This window comes from Protopterus annectens, chromosome 9.part0, assembly GCF_019279795.1.
Source record: "Protopterus annectens isolate FY-2018-M chromosome 9.part0, PAN1.0, whole genome shotgun sequence".
NCBI classification, from domain to species: domain Eukaryota; kingdom Metazoa; phylum Chordata; order Ceratodontiformes; family Protopteridae; genus Protopterus; species Protopterus annectens.
The window spans coordinates 804146919-804164276 of NC_056743.1; the positions used below are offsets into that span (position 1 = coordinate 804146919).

The 17358-nt window shown below is 42.1% G+C and overlaps 1 protein-coding gene across 2 annotated transcripts in view; it reads left to right on the forward strand.

The window, feature by feature from the left end:
- The first annotated feature begins 5528 nt into the window (after positions 1-5528).
- The window catches only part of POU6F1 (POU class 6 homeobox 1), a 438794-nt gene continuing 426964 nt past the window's right edge, over positions 5529-17358 (forward strand). For both annotated transcript variants that reach the window (XM_044083449.1, XM_044083450.1), the window contains exon 1: positions 5529-5877. The gene's annotated coding sequence lies outside the window, so the exon portion shown is untranslated. The remainder of the gene's footprint in view (positions 5878-17358) is intronic.

Consider the following 17358-nt stretch of genomic DNA (forward strand, 5'->3'; position numbering starts at 1 on the left):
TTTTTGCATTTAGTTTTAGGTCATGGCTCTGGCACAATCAGTTGTCTCATTTAGATCCTCCTGAAGGATATCTACATCACTGGGGGATTAGATGATTGCCCCAGCTTACAGTCATCAGCAAACTTTGTAACTACAGGTATGATGCATAGGCATCCTAGTTCATTGTCTGGGGCCTGTAGCTTGCAAGAATATGGTAATTGATTTTTTCCCATGGTTAGTTGTACATGGGATAGCTCAAGCATATCACATTGTTTGATCAGCCTTGAGGTGTGCTTATCCTTTGCATACATAGATACACCTCCGCCTTTTGATCTTTCATGTTCAGTGCATGGTCAGAACATATGAAAGGTTGAAATAAATAGATTAGGCACAAGGAGCCTATTATATTTATTTCAAGGTTGTTGGAGTTTTTTGCTCTCTTAGGCATGGATGTCCTCTAACATATGAAAGGTGTTATAGCCATTCACAGCCGGACTGCTTTCTTCTCAGTAACTTCACAGACATCAGCATTTTCCAGGGTGAGGAGCATTTCAAGGGTGTGCAGGCTCTTTTTGAGACTCGTAACTTTGAGCAGTAACACCTTTAGCTCATCCTGAATAGCTTTTGCTATGTTGGAAGGTTTGTTTATTTGGAAATGCCTAAAAAAGGCACTATAGGAGTGGAAAATGTTTGGCCAATATCTGAAAGCCTAATGGTGAAAGGTGAAGACCATTCCTGGGAAAGCAGCATGGATTTCCTCCCAGGCTGACAAGTATTGGACCCCTTTAAAATCACACAAGTAGCTAAGCCAGTTGTTAAAGTCAATCATTTTCTGTTGGTATTGTGGCATCATCCTTGGAAATGGTATAATGCTGCTCAATGCTAGGCTCATACCTGCCTGTGACACATTCTGAGAGCTCAGTCATGTCTCTCTTCATATAGTCCAAGAAGGTAAATGTCACGTCATTCACATCCACATGGACTGTGACAGAGTCATACTGGTACTTGGGGTAAGTGACCTGAGTGCTTGCATGATCTGGTGGATCCTGGCCCCTGACAGACAACTAACTCTAACCTTCTCCTTATTCAGCCTGGTAAGAGAGACATCAATGTGTCTCACAATGGGGTCTACTTTGATCAATATATTGGGCTGTGGGGTGTTTTGCCTTATTGACTTGGTAGTTGAGACACAATGAGATGTAGCTTTATTTGTTGTGATGGGAATTGGCTTGTTTGTGTGCATGTAGAGTTTCTGCGGACTGCACCTGAGAGGCCTTTGAGGTTTGGGTAAGTTACATGTGAGCACCTCTGCACATGTGGATCTATGTGTCTGGTTCTTTTTGGGTGCAGTGATTGGTGTGTGTGTGTGTGTGTGTGTGTGTGTGTGTGTGTGTGTGTGTGTGTGTTGTTGACAACCTGTTTGTTTCCTTTTGTGTCTGTATGTGAGAGTCTGGCCTGCAGTGTCAATGTGCAATTACATCTCTCAAATACTGTATTTGTCTGTCTGAAAATTAAATGGCTGTCAGTGTACATAATGCAATTGCTACATTGCCTCAGGATGTCCAGGTCTACCAAACTAAGTGCAGATATAGCAGGAAAGTGCCTATCCATGTTTGCAGGTCTTAATGTGTACTTTGCAATGGATAGGAGGGGAGGGTGTCTGTAAACAGGTGAGGGATGGGTGCTTGCTTTGCTATAATCTGCAGCTAATCTCTCCACTGAAGTTTCCCAGTGTCCAAACCATATAGTATTTGACTAGCAATAGTCCTGGGTGCTGTAATAATGTAATATAGACCTAAACAGTCCTAACTAAATGTGTTTATGGTGCTCGCTGTACAAACTAGCTGCTCCATGAGTAGCTCAGGACTAAGGTAAAGATTTGAGGTAGTTTTTATACAGAAATTTCAACTTCTGGTGATTGCATATATACAATGCACCACTAACTGCTGCTGCATGATGAGTAGCTTTGCACAAATGCGAGGCTTATATATGAGCAGGAAAAAAAGTAAGTTTTACATTAACTGCACTCAGGCCAATCAGGTAAGCACACAATGAGCTTTCTACCAGCAATTTACAGCTCAGATAGGTGAAATCAGCCCTCTCCTGCAACAAGAATGCAGATTTTTACCCTCTCAATGTAAAATAACTAGTTTGAAGCCCAAGTGTAAAGGAGCCACAAATAGAAGCCTAATACTAGCAAAAAAATGCTGGATAGAATGTATTTAAATGCAGAACAGTAGCCCTTACATTACTTAGAAAAAAATGCAACTTTTAAACTTTAAACAAATGTGGAAAACAATAAATACCTCAGAAATCTTTCACAGTATAATAAAAACAATTAAAACAATGCAAAAGGATACTTAATTTTGTTTATCTTACTTAACAAGGATGGCATCAGACCTTTGCAAAATCTCTCAAAACCTCTGATGTCATTGCCAAGCGATGAGTAGCTCTAGATAAATGAGTCAAAACTCAAGCAGATGCAAAGCTTATAAACATATGATCTGAAAAAAAGCAAGTTTTACGCTAACTAGTCCCTAAGACTAATCAGGTAAGCACACAGTTGGCTTTCTACCAGAAATTCCCAGCTCATATAGGTGAAATCAGCCCTCTCCTGTCACAAGAGTGCAGACTGTGACCCTCTTACTGTAAAATGACTGGTTTGGAGCCCAACTCTTAAGGAACCACAAACAGATGCCTAATGCTAGCTAGACATCATTGGATACAATTTATTTAAATGTAGAACAGCAGCCCTTACATCACTTAGAAAATGCAACTTTTAAACTTTAAAGAGCAGAAAATGGTAAATAGCACAGACATCTTTCACAGTATAATGAAAACCATTAAGGCAAATGCAAAATGATACTTAATTTTGTTTGTCTTGTCAAGAATGCCTTTGGATGTTTGCAAAATCTCTCAACGTTTCTGACATCATCACCAAATGATGAGCAGTTCTGGGAAAATGAGCTGCTCATTGTTTGGCGATGACACCAGAAACCAATCGTTTTCAACCACAGTTCATTGGAACCTAAGGGTTCCACCACAAATCTTCTTAATGTTAAAAATAGAAATTATTTTCTTAAGTGGGGGAAAAAAACTGAAGGTGTATATTTCAACAGTTCATCCTTGGATTCAGCAGTAATGCAGAAGCCATCATTCACAAGTTCTAAATTAACAGTATAATGAGTATACTGATTCCCACTCTAATTCTTTCTGTTGGTAAATTCAAAGCAGCTTAAATACTTAATTCACCTTAATAAAAAAGAGTTACAATGTGTTTTGTTACTAAAAACATAAATGCAGTGTGCTGTTTCTATAGTAACTTTCTTTTAAACTACATTACTTATGATTCAGGAATTATTATAAAATTGTTACAAAATTACATTGTTACAACAGCAATAATATGTAGGGCTTCTTGAGTTGTACAGACAGCTTCTGTAGGATTCTGCCTGGGTCTTGTCCAAAAATCGTCTGTGGACCAATCCAACTAGCAAATTATAAATATTCTCTATGTTCTTAGGTTACATTCAAAAACAATACTGTAAGCAAATAGCATTTTCTCTGCAGAGTCTGTATGTAGGGTTACCACCTGTCCCACATTGCAACAGACAGTCTCTCCTTGGGCAGTTGTGTCCTGCAAAATAATTGTAAAAATGGCAGAAATGTCCTGAGATTTTAAGACAACATTATTTCCTATATTTTATGTAATAGTTGCATACAATTTATTCTGTATCTGAAACACCTAAATATTATAAGAAACAGAATAAGCAACTAAAATGCTACAATAAGCTTTTATTTAGGCAAAAAAGTGAAGCTCTGTTCTTTATACTGGCCATGGGTATGTTGTGCTCTACAAAATCTGACATTTGTACCAACAATGTCCCACTTTGGGCATTTGAAAAGGTGGCAACCCTATCTGTATGTCCTCTCTGTGTCTTTGTGGGTTTTCACCCGGTATCCTTGTAAATCCCCCTTTCCCTTAAGACATGCTGTAGGTGAACCCTTATTGATTCAATCTACCCAGAGCTACATACATCATGTGTGAATATGTGTGCATCTTGAAGTAGACTGGCATCCTATCCAACATTATTTTTTCTACTTTGTACCCATTCAGTGCCAGGACAGCCTTCAGTTGCCCTGTAATCCTGTATTGGTTAAAGCAGGTGCCACATGAGGAATGTGTATATGAGATGTGTATTATTGTCTCAGTACACTCAGCTCTGAATCATATTGTATGGCATCACACAATGTCACATCTTTTCTTGATGTGTATTGACTTTATGTAGCTCAATGTTTGTGGAGATTTTCCTCTGGGGACTCAACTGAAAATAAGGATTCCACAGTTGGACATCTTAGTCAACAAATGTAAAAAATGTAATGGTGATTATAAAGATTAGAGCTCATCTAACTTGATTCTCCTTCCCCACTGATGCTGCAGCCCAGGGAATGATTATATTACTTGAGGGGGTTGTGGAGGCACAGCAGAGTCGAGAAAATCCTTTGGGAAACGAGGGAGCCAACTGAAGCCATGGGTACACGAGTCCTAATCTTCACAATTGGTGATTACCTATCTGCATGAAAATGTTTGTGTCTACACTGGATGGTGATTTTATTTATTATTCAGTTGACTGTAAAGATTAGAACTCACTAAGTGTGGCTTGAGTCTGCTGCCCTGCTTCCCAAAGTATTTTGTCATATCTGCCATGAGTGTTGTGGGGGACATTACCTTTAGGTTATAAAGCCATCTGCCAGGATTGTATCTTTCATGGGGAAGGGGAGCCAATCCTTAATCTTCACAATCACTGCCAGATAGGCCATAAAAACTGCCAATGGGGGATCCAGGAGGTGGGGCAGGGGCAATGACCCTCTTCTTTAAAGGACAACAGTTTTCTGTCTAGATGCTGAGATCCCCCAACCCACACACGATTCAACAGGCCAGGTGCATTCTCAACTTTTTTGAATATTAGAATAGGACACTGGATGTATTCAAATGAAAATAATGCCGTTTCTAACTGGTGACCCGATTCACCTCTGTGTCTTGCACCTTTTGCATGTACACAACCGTGATTTCACTTGCATACACTTTAATAAATATTATACATCCTATTTCACTATTACTGCACTTCACTGAAGCGTGGAATGCAACTTTATCCACTCACAAAGGTTTATTTCACGCCAGACAGGTTATCAAACCTGGGTAACATAACGCCAGATTTAATTAAATGGAAGGAAAAATAGTTGCCCGGTGATGGTGATGTCTGCAAGTGCCAAGTGGAACATCCACAAGCAAAGCAGCATGGGAAAATAAAACACAGCCGGATTTGTGATGAATAAATAAAGTAACTGCTTAGTCCTTAAACTTTGTTATTGATTTGAAACCAAAGTCCAGATGCAAATGCTGTTATAAAGTGACCATTGGAAATATGAATGAATGAAACGGCGGACAGTGGAAGTCTGCACTAAATGATCACTGCTTCTTTAAGAAAAGACGTGCTCCCTCTAGCTCCACTGCTCACGAAAATTCGTTTTTTTTTTCTTTCTTAGCATGCAGCAGTCGGATTGCATAAATTATGTTCATGACGCAGTAAGAAATACAAGTGAAAAAAATTGTAAAGCTGTCGAATAACTGAGTATTTTTATTATTATTTTTAATTGTAGATCTCCAAGCTTGACATATGCTTCAGGAAGATCATAAAATATTAATAAGAGGTGGCTGCATTTTTCAAGGCCCCTCTTTATCAATGCAAATACCCCTTTGTGTGAAGCCGTAGCGCCTAGCAGCGAGCTGTGAGATGAATTTTTAATTATTTCCCTCACAAACAGCAAAAAGGCGCTTGCAGTTTCTCCAAAAGAGAGAAAATTGCGGACACATGCATCACAATCCGTATGTAGTACAAGGTAAGAAATCAAAAGGGAGGGGTTTTTGAAGGGAAAAAATGGGTGGATTTTTGTTTTGTTAATATGCAATAGTCTTAATTAGCATAATTTATATATTTATGATAAAGAGAGAAAAATAGTAATGTAATGCTTTCCACGCAGCAAATCCAGAGCGAAATGCAATATTTATTAAAGCGAGGTGGAAGGGACATACGAGATCTTTGCTAGTGGGATGTGGATCGGTTATTGGGGCTAGTTTTTTGTTGTGGTTTTTTTTTTCCCTTAGCTTGGGTATACGGTTGTGTGGGCCTTGGCGCTGGAAGCAACTAGTTCAAGCGGGACGCTTTCCCCTTTGCAGCCAGTCAGGGGTACTGAAAAAGCGACTGCGTTTGGCGCACATTTGAGTTGCTAGTTTGCTTTTTTTAGCCACCTTTTCTTGGGGGAAGGGGGCACAAATTACCGCGGGCCAAAACGGCTTTTTTTTTTACATTAACTTGAGGAAGTGGGGACATATGGACGAGTGTACATGTTTTATATTACTGTAGCTTTTTATCATAAGTCTGAATGATAAAATTATAACCTTCTATTTCGGGAGGGGGCGTCGGCCGTGTCAGATTTAGTATGACCTAGTAACGGGTTCAGTAAACATGTTTCTCAACAAGTTTTTCGTCTACCGACCAATCTAATGTTGCTATACTGTCCTCAGAAAATGTAGTACAGTACATATTATTAAATACCAAGTATGTAGGTGTCACCATGGACAATAGTAGGTCAGTTTGACCTGCATGTATTAGTAATACCAGGAACCCTCTACAACGCTAAATATTGCCTGACTGAACGAACTTGCTAAAAATCGGCTGCTACTGCCTTCTTGCTTCCTATTCTACTCTAACTCCAGTATGCAGCAGTCTGCCATCAAGTAAACTACTGCATACGCTAGAGAAGTGTTATTAAAAAATAGCTCAACCTTGTGGAACTTCGAGGAACATTAACTTTTTAAGACCCCCTAAATGAGGTACGTTCCTCGTAATGAGGTACACTTGAGAGGTGTGTCTGTTACTGCCCTCCTCAGTAAGGCACACCATTGCACCGCAGCCCCAAAAGTAGATGGAGTGCACTTGCTTCCAAAAACAAACAACTTAACCAATTCAAAACAGTCACCAAAGCATATTTGAAAAGTCACTGGCCCTGTCACTGCACTACTCCATGATTTACCTTCCCACTCTAAAACTGTCCACTGCCCATCCCATCCTTTCCTTGACTCTACTAATTCTTGTCATTTTATAGCAATTTAAATTGTTTATCCTCTCCTCTGAAATATTACTCTATTGTCAAACTTGTGCTATTTTTGTGTTCACTGCCTCCAGTATATTTTTGCATATATTAGTTGATATTTTCAGATTATTGCTTTTATATACTTGTATTGCAATACTGTGGAGCTTTTCTTCCTGGGCCTCTGCTGAAAAAGGACTATTAACTCAGTCGGACTAACCTGGTCAATAAATGTAAAATAAATAAATAATAAATAAAAGTAAAATACATCACTCACATAATTGCATTCCCTCACTTCCATAACACTGTCGTTCACAAGATGCAAGATGGGGCATCTCATTCCCTCAGATGAGCACCTCGTCATCCCACCCACTTCTGTTCTTACTACATCTGCGTTATTCTCTCTCAAATGTGATAAATCCCTTAGTATTAATGTCTGTGGTACTTGCCCATTAGTGTTGCATTTCTTGCACGTTTCTGGTTAATATATACCTACTGTGTTTGTTGTACATAATGGCTCTTCAATATGTACATGTTGGATTTTCCATGCTTGTATTTGCTTATTTTTTTCTCTGTGGTTATATACCGTGGGCTGAACCTGAAAATGGTCTTCTGAGACCAGTGTTCTGTCCCGGTTAATAAATAAAAATTAACATACTTTAGCCCCTGACACTTATTTCACATCTGACAAGACATTAGACCTTAACACTAAAACCAAATTTAATTAAATGTGAGGGAAACAATTGGCAGGTAATAGTGATGCTTCCCAGTTGCTTCAAATATGCCCAATTAAAATTTGTTCACTTTACTTTTTGTCTTTCATTACTCAAAATGCAAGACCTTGGCACCACTGCTCAGCTGGTATTACCCCCCTCGCCAAGAACCACAGCCCCAAGGCAAATTCCTTACCTATCAACATATCATGATTTATATGGAAATGCACTCAACTGCCATAGTGTGGCCAGACTATGGAACATGTATTTGTCTCCTTCAAATTGAGAATTTAAGCAACTGTGCAACAACTTTCTCAGAATGTGGCCATGTATTCTACCACACCTGGCTAATCTTTTCTACTACAGACTTTTTCACACACATTTCCATGAAAGCTTACTACAAAGCGCTCTCTAAACACAACCTGGTATTTTTTTTTATACCTTGTACATGTGAATATCCTCTGTGGGATGTGTCATATTATAGCTTTATGTAACGAAATACTGTTTCTGTAGAAAATGACTGTATATTCCAGTGGGCTGTAAATTGTTTTTGGAATGCCTGTTCATGTTTATTTTAAAATGTTTTTGGGACTCACTGTTATATTTACTTGCAAATTGTTTTGGAGCTTTTCAGTGTGAGCCTCTGCTGAAAAGAGGTCTTGCATGGCCCACTCAGATTTTCCCAGTAAATAAAAAGGTATATGGGCTGGAATTGCTAATTTCTGTCACTAGCCCAGGACCTCTAAGCTGTGAATGAAACTGGAAGAAGAGCTGCCGGGGTGGGGGGACTTTGTGTTCTGCTGCACATCTTTAAATACCACAGTAGTCAAATACTGAAACAAAAGTTATGTCATACTTTGATAGTCTGCAATACTAATGTCCCTGCTGTTTTATAGTTTGCTCAGAAGTAGCTGATGACAACTTCCATACTGATACAACTACATTTTTTCAGTTTACGGTGCTTGCAGATTGCACTATGTCCCTAAAGTCTCCCTTTTTGTGTGTATGTTATTTCTTTTGCATATCATTGTTTTATTTATTCACTTACTATGGGAGTACTCTGAGTTGGTGTGTTATTTAAGATTTTTTTGGGGGCCGGGGTGTTTGGACATTTTCAAGCGATGACTCCTTTCTTTGTCATTTTTAGGCTTACATGTAGCCCAGTTGTCTCTCTTAAAGATATGTAGAAAATTATTAAATGAGTTGGTCTTCTGAAAAGTGAAATATCTTTATTAATTTGTTCATTTTTGTCATCAAGACATCTGAGGTTTCCCAAGCTCCTCACCCAACTGTGACAATAGAGATAGCTTATCTTTGCAAGACTGCATGCTGCTGTAGCAATTAAATGTTTTTGTGGATCCAAGGAGATACAAGTGGGACTAAAACACCTTGCTGTGTAGACTTGTTCTGAGGCAAATCTCTTAAATATAATGGGAGATAAAATGTAAGAGTTACTGAGACATTCCAAGATCTTATGCAAAGCCGTTGTGGTATGTAATGAGGAAGATGAGTAGCTTAGAAGTTTGAAGGTTACCACACACACTATAGACCCAGTCTCACATAGTACCATCACAACCTCAAATCATACACATAAACACACAAAGACATACTCGGAGGCTCTGAGCAAAAATCTACCAAAACAGCAGAGGCCACCAAAGCAGACACCCAAACAACTACCACCTCAGAACACAACACCTGCAACACATAGACCTCACAGTCAGAGTGTCAAACAGTCACAGCCCTTAAGGCCAAACACAATGCCAGACACACTAGTCATTGGTGACTCCATAGTCAGACACACTGACGTCCCGCTCACCAGACTGAGTAAGGAGAGGGTAACAGTAAGCTGCCTGTCGGGCGCTAGAATCCGCCACATAACGCAAGCACTCAGGTCTCTCAACAGCAGGTACAAATACGACTCAGTCATTGTCCACGCTGGTGTAAACGACCTGAGACGTACCTCCTTGGACTAGATGAAAAGAGACATTGAGGAGCTCTCTAATTATGTAGCCCAGGCAGGTATGACCCTGACCTTGAGCAGTATCCTACCTTCACCAAGAGTGATGCCACAATACAGAGATAAGATGATCGGCTTTAACAATTGGCTTAAACTCTGGTGTCATTCAAAGGGGATCCAATGTCTGTCTGCCTGGGATGACATGCTGGACAAGCCACGCTGCTTCACAAGGGACGGCTTGCACCTGTCACCCCTGGGATTCTGGATACTGGCAAAGGCTCTTGCCACCCCCATAGTGCCTTTTTTAGGCAAGGCTCAAATTCTAAACCTACCACCCTAGAACACAAAAATGGAAAAAAGCTAAGGGTAATGCTGCTCAATGCCAGAAGTCTCAATCTCAAAATGCACGCACTCGAGGCCCTTCTCAGTATGGAGAACATCGATGTCTGTGCTGTGACAGAAACCTGGTTCAAGGCTCCTGAGAGCACCCCAGCACTATCAGGTTTTACCTCATACCATGCGTTCCGGCCCCAAAATCTGGACAATACCAAGAAAGGAGGGGGGGTATCCATATTCATCAAGGACACCCACACCTCAAGATTGGTGGCAACGCACGATGCATCGGAGACCATCCAGGTGCAATTAACCATAGGCAAGACTGCTCTGCAAATTGTAGCATGTTACAGGCCACCCTCACAAACTCAGGAACCTCACATGGCTTTCCTGAAAACACTGGAGGGATAAATGTATCTCCAAACACCATCATACTAGGTGACTTCAATTACCCTAATATAGACTGGGAACACTACTCAAGCCCAAATACCCTAGCCCAAAAGTTCCTGGAATTCATAAACTCAAACGCCATGGAACAACTGGTCACCATCCCCACAAGAGGAGAAAACATACTTGATCTCATCATCACGAACATGGGAGCACAATGTTCGACACCGGAAGTATACCCCTCACTGGTGAGATCAGATCACAAACTAATCTCGCTGGAGGTCCTCATCCCACCCCCACCTGAAATAAAAAAGACCACAGTAAAGAACTTCTCGAAAGCCGACTTCACACTTCTAAAGACTAGTGTGGTCTCCTTTAAGGCCCCCGAGCCGGCGGAAAACAATACCCAAGCCGCTGAATCACTTACAAATGCCTTCTATCAGCACCTACAGGACTGCATGGATAAGGCAATCCCAAGCAAAACAAAGACTCTTTGTACCAAAGGTAAGCGTCCAGTCTGGTGGACCCTAGCCATAAACAAACTCTACAACAAAAGGAGGAAGCTACTACAAGATAGAGCAAAATCCTTAAAAGGTAAGACACCTTTGATCACTACAAGTAAAAAACTAAGAGCTCTCATAAAATCATCCAAAGCAAACTTTGAGAGAAAAATAGCTAAAGACTCAAAAGACAATCATAAGGCCTTCTTCAGCTATGTTAGAAACCTGGGAGGAAACTCCCAGATATGCTCAGAACTAGTTCAAAATGATTGGAAGATTACTGATCCTACAGACATTGCCAACATACTGGCTGACCGGTTCAGTGCAAACCCCCCCCCCCAAAAGGTGAGATATCTATACCAAACGATTGTAGCCCCCCAAACATCTCTAACGCCCAAGTGAGAACTGCTCTCTCCAAAGCAAAAAACACAGCATCCATGGGACCTGATGGTGTCCCCGGCTGTGTGCTCCATGAACTCAACGAGGAATTAAACCCACAGCTAGGACAGCTGTTTAATCATAGTCTCACCTCTTGATACGTACCCAGGGAGTGGCGCACTGCGACAGTGGTCCCACTTCATAAAGGCGGTGCCTCCACCGACCCAGGAAATTACCGGCCCATTAGCTTGACAAGCCTTATCTGCAAAGCCATGGAAAGGATCATAATGGATCTCATAAACAAAGACATAGGGAATTTGCAGACTTTGGATCCAACCCAGTTTGGCTTTGTCAAAGGCAGATCATGCCTTTTAAACTTGGTTGACTTTTTCGAAACAGTCACCAAAGCCATAGATGAGGGAAAAGCAGTCCATACAGCATACCTCGATCTGGCGAAAGCTTTCGATACAATACCCCACTCAGGTATCATTGAAAAACTCATCAGCTTAAATGTTAACCCATACATCACAAGATGGGTTGCAAACTGGCTGAGTGACAGAACCCACAGGGTCAGAGTTGCTGGCGCCATGTCAGACTCTAAGCCTGTCACAAGTGGTGTCCCACAGGGCTCAGTCCTGGGCCCACTCTTGTTTGGCATCTACTTCTCCGAAGTACAAGCAAACACATGAGGGTTATGGCTGACAAAGTTTGCAGATGACTGCAAACTGGGCGCCGTAGTCGAAAACACATCTGACACAGATATCCTTCAGCAAGGTCTCACAGAAACGGATAACTGGTGCCAGAGCCATGGCCTAAAGTTAAATGCCAAAAAATGCATAGTCATACCCTTCGGGAAAAACAAGGTTACCCTTAGCTACCATATAGGTGGCAATCCACTGAGCACAGAAGAAGTTATTAGGGACCTGGGGACCCAGGTTGACAGTAGCCTGTCATTCGACACCCATGTAGCTAAAGTAGTTAGGAAGACCTTCTACATTGCCCACCTTATCATGAAGGGATTCACATCTAGATCAAGGGAGGTCATAGTTTCCCTGTACTCATCACTCATCAGACCTATGATTGAGTACAATGCCCCATTCGGAATGTATCTGACCCGACACTTGCAGCAGCTGGAGAGGCCACAAAGTTCCTCACCAAAAGGATAAAGGGTCTCAAAAATCTGTCCTATGCTGCCCGACTGAAAGAACTTCAGCTCTATTCAGTCGCCACCGCTTGCTCAGAGGTGACCTGTGCCTGACATACAAGGCCATGTCAAACCCAGATTTGATGAATATGCTTCACCTCAATAAATCTAGATCCATCAGAGCCACAAGGGCGGGAGACTTAAACCTCGACACGGATATTAATAGGACGTGCTGGAGGGATAGATTCATCACCCAAAGACTCCCTATGCTGTGGAACAAAATCCCGGTATATGTGAGGCAGAGCACCTCGCTGGCCTTGTTCAAGAGAAATCTTGACCAATGGATGGGAGATCGCAGATATAATCCAGGGATTACCTCAGTGTCACTGCTCGACAGAGGCACAGCAAAATAATGGGCATAGTTCCCCATACTAAAGGGGTGGCGTTAGCCACAAAACTATGGGCTAGGCTTGTAAATGCCCTCGGGCAGATAGCCTAGTATAAACCTATGAACCTATGAATAGCAAGCTGGCATTGCTCCAAATTGCTGTAGACATGCATTTGGTGACTTGTGCAGAAGGTAACTTCTGCTGAGTGGCTCCCCAAGGACTCTAAATAGGATAAAATGGATGTTTGACGAAGAATGATTGTATGAATAAGTTTTGTAGGTTGGAAAAGTTGTGTTTATGGCTTAGTTATCCTTTAAACTGAAGTTATTTGCTTTTTTCTCTCCTCCAAGAGTAATAGATTATATCTTTTGTGCATAAAATTGTAGTCAGAAAATCGCAGATGGACATGTTTGAATTTAATGCTTTATGTTGATGCTTGCTTTAATATTGCTCCACACTGGTGTGCCAGCTTGCACTGCACTTGAATTATTTTTAGTGCTGTTTTAGCTTCTTTTCTTTAAAAAATAAATAAATAAAAAATAACTCTAAGCCTGTTTCTTACCTTTCTTGTAACCAGGATTGTATGTAAGCTTCTGAGCCCCCCCCCCCCCCAAGCCTTTCTGTGTTCTTCTAGTTTATCAGTGGGAGTGGTAAGTACTAGGTAACCTATCTAACACATAAGAGGTGGTTCTGGCCCAGAAATTGTAGTTATTGGCCGTTTGGGCAGTTTTTCCATCTCTTGCAACTTTCTGATTTAAAATCCCGCATTTGCACTTGTTTCTTTCCTGTAACTAGTCTAGTCCAGATACAGATTCTTAGTTTTAGCACTTGAATTTGTTTATTAGTGCTCAGCACTTGTTCAGAACTTGTTGTAAGCACTAAATAAGCTACAAATTACTACAGCACTCAACTTCCTCATTACCTAGAGGAAAACAGTTTTTGTACTTACTTTCCTGACTTGCTTAGAGAAAAACAGCTCTTTTACTCACTTTCCTCAATTATCTAGAGGAAAATAGTTTTTTATTCAGGCATGTCCAAGGGTCAGCTCCCAGTGATCTCTCCCCTGTCTATCTGATGAATCTGGACATCTTGGGGCAATGTAGCAATTGCCTCATGTACACAGACAATCCTCTCCTCCTACCACCCCAACACTACAATCTGTGAGAGATGCACTTATCTAGCCAAACTGGAGGTAAAGCTCTCTCCAGCCAAGACTGAACTTGACAGTAAAGAGGAGAAGGTAAACACTTGCACCACACCACACTCATCACATAGTCCCACTAAATCTACACCACCAAAATCCACACATAGGTTCATAGGTTCATACTAGGCTATCTGCCCTAGGGCATTTATAAGTCTAGCCAGAATGTGTTTGGCTTTCGCCACCCATTTTAATTTAATTTTGCTATGCCCTTTTTTGAGGTTAGTATACCGTGCCTCTGTCTAACAGTGACACAGAAGTGATACCCGGGGTAAACCTACGATCTCCCATCCACTCATCAAGATTCCTCTTGAAGAGAGTCAATGAGGGACTCTGCCTAACCTGGACTGGGATTTTATTCCAGAGTGAAGGGAGCCTCTGGGTTATGAATCTGTCCCTCCAGCATGTCCTATTTATTTCGGTGCTGAGGTTCAAGTCTCGGCGTGTAGCTCGATGGGATTTGGATTTTCTGAGGTGCAGCATGTCCATTAATTCGGGTTGGACATGGCTTTATACGTCAGGCACAGATCGCCTCTGAACAGGCGGTATGCCACTGAGTAGAGCTGGAGTTTCTTTAACCGGGCAGCATATGGCATCTGTTTGAGCCCTTTGATCCTCTTGGTGAGGTACTTTTGGGGTCTTTCCAGTTGCTGCAGGTGTCTGGTAAGGTACATCCCAAAAGGGGCATTGTACTCAATTATGGGCCTGATGAGGGATGAGTAAAGAGGCACGATGACCTCCCCTGATCTAGATGTGAATCCCTTCATGATTAGGTGGGCTATATAAGAAACACAAAAACATTCGTGGAGGCTCTCAATAATAATCTGCTCAAGCAACAGTGACCTCTAAAGCAGAAATGCAAGCAACCTCCACCCCCAACACAAACCAAATGACACAGCCCACAGACTCAGTGTGCCACTCAGCCACAGCCCATAAGGCAAAACAACGTACCCAACACACTAGTCATAGGTGACTCTATAGTTAGGCACACTGATGTCCCAATCACCAGGCTAAACAAGGATAAGGTTACTGTCAGCTGCCTGTCAGGTGCCAGGATCCACCACATAACCCACGCACTCAGGTCACTCCACAACAAGTACAAATATGACTCTGTCATTGTCCATGTTGGTGTGAACGACCTGAGACGTACCTCCCTGGACTACATGAAAAGAGACATGGAAGAGCTCTCTGATCTTGTAGCCCAGGCAGGTATGACCCTAGCCCTGAGTAGCATTCTGCCATCGCCCAGAATGATACCGCAGTACAAGGACAAAATGATTGACTTCAACAATTGGCTAAGCTTGTGGTGTCATTCTAAGGGGATCCAGTATTTTTCTGCCTGGGACGACATGGTCGACAGACCACAATGCTTTGCCAAAGATGGCCTGAACCTGGGACCCTGGGATTCCGGATACTGGCTAAGGCTCTTGCCGCCCCTATAGTGCTTTTTTTAGGCAAGGTTCTAATGACAAATTCACCACTGTAAAAGGAACAGGCAAGCAAAAACTTAGGGTAATGCTACTCAATGCTAGAAGTCTAAATCTCAAAATACACTCACTCGAGGCAGGAGAACATCTATATCTGTGCAGTGACTGAGACCTGGTTCAAGTCTTCAGAGAGCACCCCTGCACTACCAGGCTATAACTCATGCCACACTTTTTGGCCATGTAACCTGGACCGGAACACCAAAGGCGGAGGTGTGTCCATAGTCATTAAGGATATCCACACCTCCAGGCTAGTTGCTCAGCATAATGCATCCATGGTTATCCATGTGCAACTAACTCTGGGCAAAACTGCAATCCAAATTGTAGCTTGCTACAGATCCCCCAGCATGCCCCAGGATTCCCACGCCTCTTATCTTGATATACTGAAAAATATTAGGGTTCAACCAAACACCCTAATAATGGGCGATTTCAACTACCCCACCATAGCTGGGAAAATTACTCGTGTACCATCTCCTTCGCTCAACGCTTTCTGGAATTCATAAATTCAAATGCCCTGGATCAGCTGAGTGAAGGAGTTGGTACATGAGTAATTTTCCCAGCTATGGTGGGGTAGTTGAAATCGCCCATTATTAGGGTGTTTGGTTGAACCCTAATATCCTAGACCTAGTCATTACCAAAATGAGTTCCACACCTGAAGTCAGCTCCTCGTTGGTCCGATCCGACCATAAGCTAATCACCCTAGATATCCACATCCTGCCCCCACCCCCCATTAAGGAAACCACGGTAAAAAATTTCTCCAAAGCCAACTTCATGCTTCTTAAGACAGAAGTGGCGAACTTCATGACACCCATGCAGATGGACAATATAGTTACGACTGCTGAATCCTCCACAAATGCACTATATAAGCACTTACACGAGTGCATGGATCGTGCTCTCCCAAACAGAACCAAGATGATATCCTCCAAAAAAAAGGAAGCCAATCTGGTGGTCCATTGCCATAAACTGTACAACAGAAGGAAGAAGCTGTTGCAAAAGAGTGTAAAATCCCATGAGTGGAGGAGCTCCCTGGTCAGTAAGAAGCTGAGATCCCTTATAAGATCCTCCAAAGCAAGCTACGCAAACAAAATCGCCACTAATTCTAAGGACAGCCACAAAGCATTCTATAGCTATGTCAAGAATCTCAATGGCAACACCCAGATATGCTCTGAGTTACAGCACAACGACACGAAAATTACAGAACCAACTGATATTGCCAGCATCCTGGCAGATAGGTTCAGTGCTAACTTTACCCCCCTCTCACCCCCTAAAGGGCCCATATCTATACAGGAAGAATGCAGAGTCCCTGTAATCACAACTATGCAGGTAAAAGCTGCACTCTCCAAAGCCAAAAACACAGCATCCATGGGATCGGACAACATCCCAGGCTGCGTTTTACACGAACTTCAGAACGAACTGGCTCCCCACTTAAGCACCATGTTCAATCATAGCCTCACATCAGGCTTTATGCCCACTGAATGGCACACAGCAACAGTTATCCCACTCCACAAAGGGGGAGCCACCACTGATCCCAGGAACTATCGCCCTATTAGCCTGACAAGCCTGGTCTGCAAGGCCATGGAACGTATTATCATGGAACTCCTAAACAAAGACTTGGTAACCTCCAAACTCTGGACCCCACCCAGTTCAGGTTTGTGAAAGGCAGATCATGCCTCCTGAACCTGATCGACTTCTTTGAGGCAGTCACCAAAGCTGTAGACGAGGGTAAGGTGGTTCACACAGCCTA